This window comes from Vigna umbellata, chromosome 5, assembly GCF_029865625.1.
Source record: "Vigna umbellata cultivar VRB3 chromosome 5, Vumbellata_1.0, whole genome shotgun sequence".
Classification (NCBI taxonomy): domain Eukaryota; kingdom Viridiplantae; phylum Streptophyta; class Magnoliopsida; order Fabales; family Fabaceae; genus Vigna; species Vigna umbellata.
Window position 1 is genome coordinate 67,325,131 of NC_142169.1, and position 7,286 is coordinate 67,332,416.

Sequence of the window (7,286 nt, forward strand, 5' to 3'; positions counted from 1 at the left end):
GCCAATAAAGCGGTGTGTCCATTAGCTAGGCATGCAAATAGGATTATATATATTTTCGAATTATTTTTAAATAATAAAATGTGGTCGTTGAATATTTTTGACTGCTTATTCATCTCAAAAGAAAATAATAGTTGGATTCTTGCGGATTTTGAATTATGAGGGGACCAACAAAACCCGTTCCGTTGAAATTCCATTCCCTTGTTTGCTTTGAGTTCAACATTTTTCTTTACTCAATTTTCATAGTAGACTTCGTTTGCATTTCAAATTAATGTAAATATAATAAATAATCAATTCTTTATGATTAAATCACAGTGCAAAACTATTTAGTGTATAGCCATAAATATTATAACAATATCATACGTTACTGTTAAATATGTGAATCAAGGGTAAAATTATTCTAGTTTACTGTAATTAATATTTTAAAGTTTGAGTTATGAGTACCGAAATATGTTAAATGTTAGAAAATAATCTTATCATTGATAATGATTCTACTTTACTTGAATAAAACTATTTTTAGAGAAACATGTCATCTGTTAAAAAATAAAGAAAAGAAGAAAAATACTATACCTAGATGCCGCCTTAAAAAAGATTTAAAAAATGGGATCAGTTAGAATCGTGACATTACCTAACATGCAGATAACTATTACTACAGAATAGTGAAGTTTGGGAAGAAATTGATTTCAAATCATAAATAGTATTAATGCATGTGTGCCCTCGAATAAAAAGATAAAGATAAATTTTTTTATAATATTTTAATATCTATATATTATTATGTGATTGGTTTAAAATTATTTTTCAATTAATAATAATAATCATAAATATTAATATAAACTAATTATAAAATAACACATAAATGATTTAAATATTATAAAAAAATATTATCAAAAAGCATTATTATTCCAAACAAAAAAGTGATGTAAGAAAAAGGATTATTATGGATTTTGAATGCTCATAGTTGTTGTATGCCTTAACTCCCTGTCCAAACAATGCACACAGAAACCAACATGTCATAGCATGAAATGTCTTTAGTTGTTTTTTTCTACTTGGCAAATTTCCATGAATGAATTATTGGTTGCTGTCTTTCTGAAAACTATGCAAAGACTTTGCATTAACTGCACTTCATCACTACCCGTAACACAAAATAATTCAAAAATTAAGCAATTGCTTTTACAATATCAACTTTCAAAATGAATGAATTTAATTTGTTCTAATGTCTTTTTACTATTTTTTATATCATTTGTTGTTATTTATATTTTATGATGTTAATTATTTATATTTTTATCCAACTATACTTTTTACGAGATAATTGGATATTTTGTAAAAAACAATTGTAAGAAAATATTGTATTATGGGAAAACACAAAAAACTGTTCCGTCTTTCTTTCTTATTAGAAAGAACAACAGATCTCCTTGTACCGTTATACGCATTGGATACTTTTTCTGCACATGTCATTTTGTCGCATTTCAACTCTTATAATATAAAAATACACATGGAATCGTTTTTATTTAAAGGTAAATTTCTTTTATTCTAACGCACAGTTGTCAGTGGGAAGTGGATGTTAATATTATGAATAAACGTCAGATTAGGGGGGCTGTTTGGTTTTGAAGTCCCCGTCTCGAAATAACGTACAATTTTAACACGTTACATCTATACTATTTTAGTAGTTGTCAAACATTCGTATAACATCGGACACGTACTGAGGAACATATTTGAAAATACTATACTTTAGGTAATATTTTCTTTTTTATTTCAAAGAGGAACATCGTTTTTCTTTCTTCTCTATCCTTTAACATGGATAACTTACATGGATCTGAAACAATGCAGTGATTTTTCTAACAGTTAAGTTTAAAATTATATTAATTGAGGTTTGTGGAAAGATCATTAATAATTATCATCATTGACCCTAGATTATATGTTTTCAATGAATGAAGGGATGGAGCATAAAATAAGTTAGTATATAATACATATATGGAGTTGTTTTTCTTTAAAAAAAATTATAACCCAATGTTTCTATCTTCTTTTTTATGTATGCATATATATATACATGTTTTATGCTTTGTGAAACGTGGAGAAATACAATAAAAGAAATTGCATCTACTTTATTTAATTAACAAGTCTGTGGTAGAAAGTATACCAAGTGTGTGGTAGAAATTATTTCAGTCTTATAGGGTCTTTTTTTTTTTTTGTTAAATTCAATTGTGTTACTTTTGATAATTGTTTCTTTTTTTCACTTTTATAATGGAACAACCAACTATTTTTTTTTTGGGTCTTAAAAGTACTTTTAGTATAAATGAACCATATTTAATTTTTACTTCAATTTAGTTATAAGTTAAGATCTTGATGCGTATAATAAAAATTGACATTGATTTGCAAATCGAATTTGATTATCATCTTCAACTGTAAACATTTCGGAAATTCATAATGAAGAATTGCAAATTAGATTAAATAAAAAATATATATCAATTAAATTGCATAAGTTTTGTAAAGTGAATTCTAAATATACATGCCTACATTTAAAGAAAGTAATAAATTAAAATCAATAAATATACAAGATTAATCAAAGCAATTCAAAAATTAAAAAATTGACCTTATTATTCATTTTAAATAATACCAAAGTTTATTTTAATTAATTTTATTACTTTTCAAATATTCTAATTAATGATTCTTTCCTGCTAATTAATATTAAGGGTAACAAAACAATCAATTTAGTAATCATTCATTTGATCTATTTGTAATTAAATTCAATCCATGTATTACAAAGTGTATAAAAAAGAATAAGACATATCAGATCAATTGATTCCTGTAATTTCATTAATAATTAATGATCTGTTATTTCTTAAAACTCAATACACCATCCCTTAAATACATTACTGGTCAAAACTAACTCGACCAATCTTTTTACAATTGTTTTTTCTTGATTTGTTAATAATTTTCTTAAAACACGTTTTTAAATATGTTTTAAAAAATTTATTTTAGAAAAAAAAATTAAATTAAATTTAGTTTTGTTAAATATTATTTTCGTGATTGATTAGAAATCAGTGTATGATCGAAAAGTTATTAATGAATGGATTGAAATGGATTTTTATTAAATGAATTTCATAGGATGATACTTTTAATTACATTTTTAATTAATCGAAATGGGTTAATATCTTTGTCTTATTATAATTTAAGATAATAAAAAAAATACCCATTCAAAATCTGACATCTAACTGCTACGGAGTGTTCCATCTTTCTCCTAAAAGCATTAGGTAATTTGACAAACTTTTTCTTATAAATTAGATATTTTTTTAAGAAATTTACCGCTTGTAAGATTGTATATAAAATAAATATAAATTTTATTTTTCTAACATAAATACATCCTAACGACATTTATTATAATATTAAGTTAAACTTAAAGCTTATTTTTATTATAAATTATTTTATAAAATTAAATTATGTAAAAATGATCAAATTTAACTTTATTTTTCTCTTCATCAAGTTATTTAAATCTTTCTTTTATTTTCCTTTTTCGCTTTTATCATATTTGTCGAAAGAACTATTTAAGATATCTCTTATCCTTCTGAATTGCCTCCTCTTTGATTTTTCAGATGAACGTGGCACATGGCTAAGTTGATGATGGGTTGTAGAAGTGTGAAATCTTATCATAGGTGTGGACATTTTGAACAAATTAAGAAACTTTCAGTACAAATCTTCTCCGTGAAAGAAAATCCTCATAGGTCACCCTCAGTTTCAGTCGAATTTTATTACAGTGATGTTCATTTATACCAATTCAGCTCTTTTCCTTTTACGTCCTCTCAAAACTAAATCACCAAATATAAATAAGGCATGACTGTGTTGTTATACATGTTAGAATTTTTGTGGTCCAACAAGTTCTTTCTCATAAAATATTTTTTAAAACACGAACGACCCAATTTAACGTTTTCCAGAATAGAATAACTGGAAAATAACTTGGATTCTGAGTGGCTTCGAAAAATATTTGATTGTACACGCACTTGTCAACAACACCGTCCATCAATTGTCATTCAACGAATTGATGGTGGTAGTGCTGGCTGGTGTTTCTGAAGGAGCATGATTGTCAGCATGCTAAAAAACAAAATAGGTTAATTGGTTAATTATTAACAAAAATTTTGTCACTAATAATTCTAACATCGTTAATGTATACGAAAATTAATGTGAAATACAATAAGATAACTTTAATTTCGTGTAATGTTCACATAATTCCGATCTTCTAATGTTTAATTGTTCTATTTTTAATGTTATTTTAAGATGGGTCTTCATATTCTTTTTAAATTTATATTTTAATCAACCCATTAACTTAATTTGACAGAAATTTATAACTTCTTATGATACTATTAGTATTCATGGAGAATATTTATATTTTAATTTAGTTTTAACACACTCAACTGTCATGTGTTAGTTTATATACCGAAGTATCTTTTCTTAAACAATATTAATATGGTCGTGAATATTATTTGACTGTTAGATAAATTAGCAATAATATTTATATTTTTTTAAAGTTTCAATGTAGAAATTTAATTAGCAACTACTTAATAAATTGTAATGGTCTGTGATCTTTTAAAATAGATCAATATGCTTTGCAAAATGGTACAGTACAAATATTTATTTTATTAATATTTCAATTATTAAGAATGTGAAGACATTACGTGTAAGTTATGCATGAAACATTTACATTGAATAATAAGTAAAATACTCTCTTATTATTTTCTTGAGATTTTTATAATTTTATTTTCTAATGTGATATTAAAATTTATTATGTTCTAATTTATTAATTTATTTAGTTGAAGTGGGACTATTTATATTTAGTCATGCATTTCAAATTTGACATATGTGACAAATTAATATAATTGATATTATCTTTAATTAATATATCTCTAGTCAATTAATTCAAGTGACGAGATGAAACCTTATTTTGTATGTTTTGAAATTATTATTTGATTTTGGTGGATGTTTTTAATCCACAAGATTGATGTGGTGCGGAATGAAGACCTCCCCCACATAAACATAATAGTTGCATGTAAACAAAATATATACACATTGTCTTATCCCCACTAGAGCTATACGTGTATTCAAGAGAAACAAACTAAAAGTATTCACACAAGGGACGGTGATATGGTAGATGACCTTACCTTTCTTATTTTGTGTAAATAAACAAAACATAAAAGTGAAATTTGACATAATTTTCCGTGGATCGCAGTATAAACATTTAAATGAAAGTCTCAAAAGCCTGGTACGCTATAATTTATTGATAACAATTGGAGGTTTATGGCCTAACAAGTTTGGGTTGGAGGTGTGTAATAAATATGAATTGTCTGAACAAAAACGACATCCGAAGTGAGACATAGGACTTTCTCATTTATGGGTGGACTTATGTGACATGTGGCCGCAAGTGGAAGATGGTACGATGGGAGAAGTGTTATATTAAAAACTCCAATTTTCAAAGAACAAAGGAACGGAATGGATCTCAGTGAGTTTTGAAGAAACAGGGTTCCCTTTGGATTCTCAAATTGTTGCTGTGTTATGGACCACATTCCTGAACTTCACTCTGACGGAACCCACATGACTTTTAATGTCCACAGCACCCTTACTACCAATTGAACACAACACATTAAGTGTGACATGATGTTTTAGAGAATAATATGTTTATTCAAGAGATTGCAAGATTGTCTTCAAGTGTTTCATCTTTCTTTGTGGTCCACTTCAAACTGCCACTGCATTGTAATATATTCGCAGTGAAAATTCTGGACTTGGAATCAAACACAAAACTAATTTCTTCATCGACTACTTCAACAAATATACGGGACCACTTTAATTTAACCAAATAACGCTGATAGTAATAAATCACTTACAATTTAAACCTTCAAAACTCCAACTTATGTCCATTTTTCTGTGGCCTTGATGCAGCTCCATATATACATGTGTTGCTTTCAGTTTTTCTTTCATCAGAATCGCACGCCTACGCGCCTGCATCCCTATGTTAACCTAATTATTTTTCAATTTCAAGAAGAACAACAAATTTAAACAATTAGAATAAAAAATGAAAATGTCAAACCTAATTATTGTTATAAAAGGAAACTATATAGGTTTCCTTAGAAATAATTAAGATCTTTAATTTTTGTTGTTGTTGTTGTGTAAGTTTGTGGTCTTGTGTTTGACAATAAACAATATCTCTTTTGTATATAAATCTTGATCCAATAAAAGTAAATTTTTAATACGGACTCAATTCAACGTATACAAATTTATAAAATTTTTGAACTTAAAACGCAATCAAACTGTTTTATTTATTTTTATATGGAAATGTAATGACAATGCAAAGTCAAAATCATATCATATCAATCTATTGCTAAATCAAATAACACATAAATCAGTTGAAAAATATAAAATAATTAGATACACAAAATAATGAAAAATTATAATAAAAATTTAATTAAAAATATATAAATTTATGACATACTTAAGTAAAAATAATAATTTACCAAAACTTATGAATCAATTTTTTAAAATTAATTGTTAATAAGATTAATAGATAAATTTTTTTATCCATATTCTATATCCAAATCGCGAGTCACGTACGTAGGGAACCTCGTTCAACCATTTTAAATCTTACAATTTTTTTATTGTTTATGCATGGCTACGACACAATATTCTTCAAATATTTATTCTTCCACTTCATTGTTCGTCTTGCTTCACGCACAAACAAAGGAAGAAACCAACTCAAGCAGAATATCTATTTATTTTTTTTAGATTTGGATCAATATTATACTACATAAAAAAAAATCCTCCTAATATTTTTTCTACAAATTATATTGTGACTAGGTTTGAAAATTTACATTGATTAACGATCTTTGTCGTAAGAAATAGCTAGTTAAGGTACACATTTTTTTATTAAGTAACCGTTCGATAGTAGTTCAAACATTGAAAGTAATTTACTTTTTTCTTAGTAATCTTAGAATGTCAGAAAGGTCCTTTTACGAAAAAAAAAAAGCACAAATCAGATGTTTTTCCAGATATGTTTTCATTCCTTAGGAACACCTGTCACAGTTGGGATCTTCATTGATTCTTCACAGAAGCAAAATCATGTTCATCACCTGATTTTTAGCAAAGAACCGCAGTTACATCCACCTCAGAGTTTCACCATTAATGGTAACAGAGAGCCACCGTCGACGTACGTCTTCCCATACCCTCTACAAACTAAACATCACGAGCTAACCTCTGTAACCCACATCTACCATAGTCATCACGAGCAAACGCCAACGTGCTCGTTTATT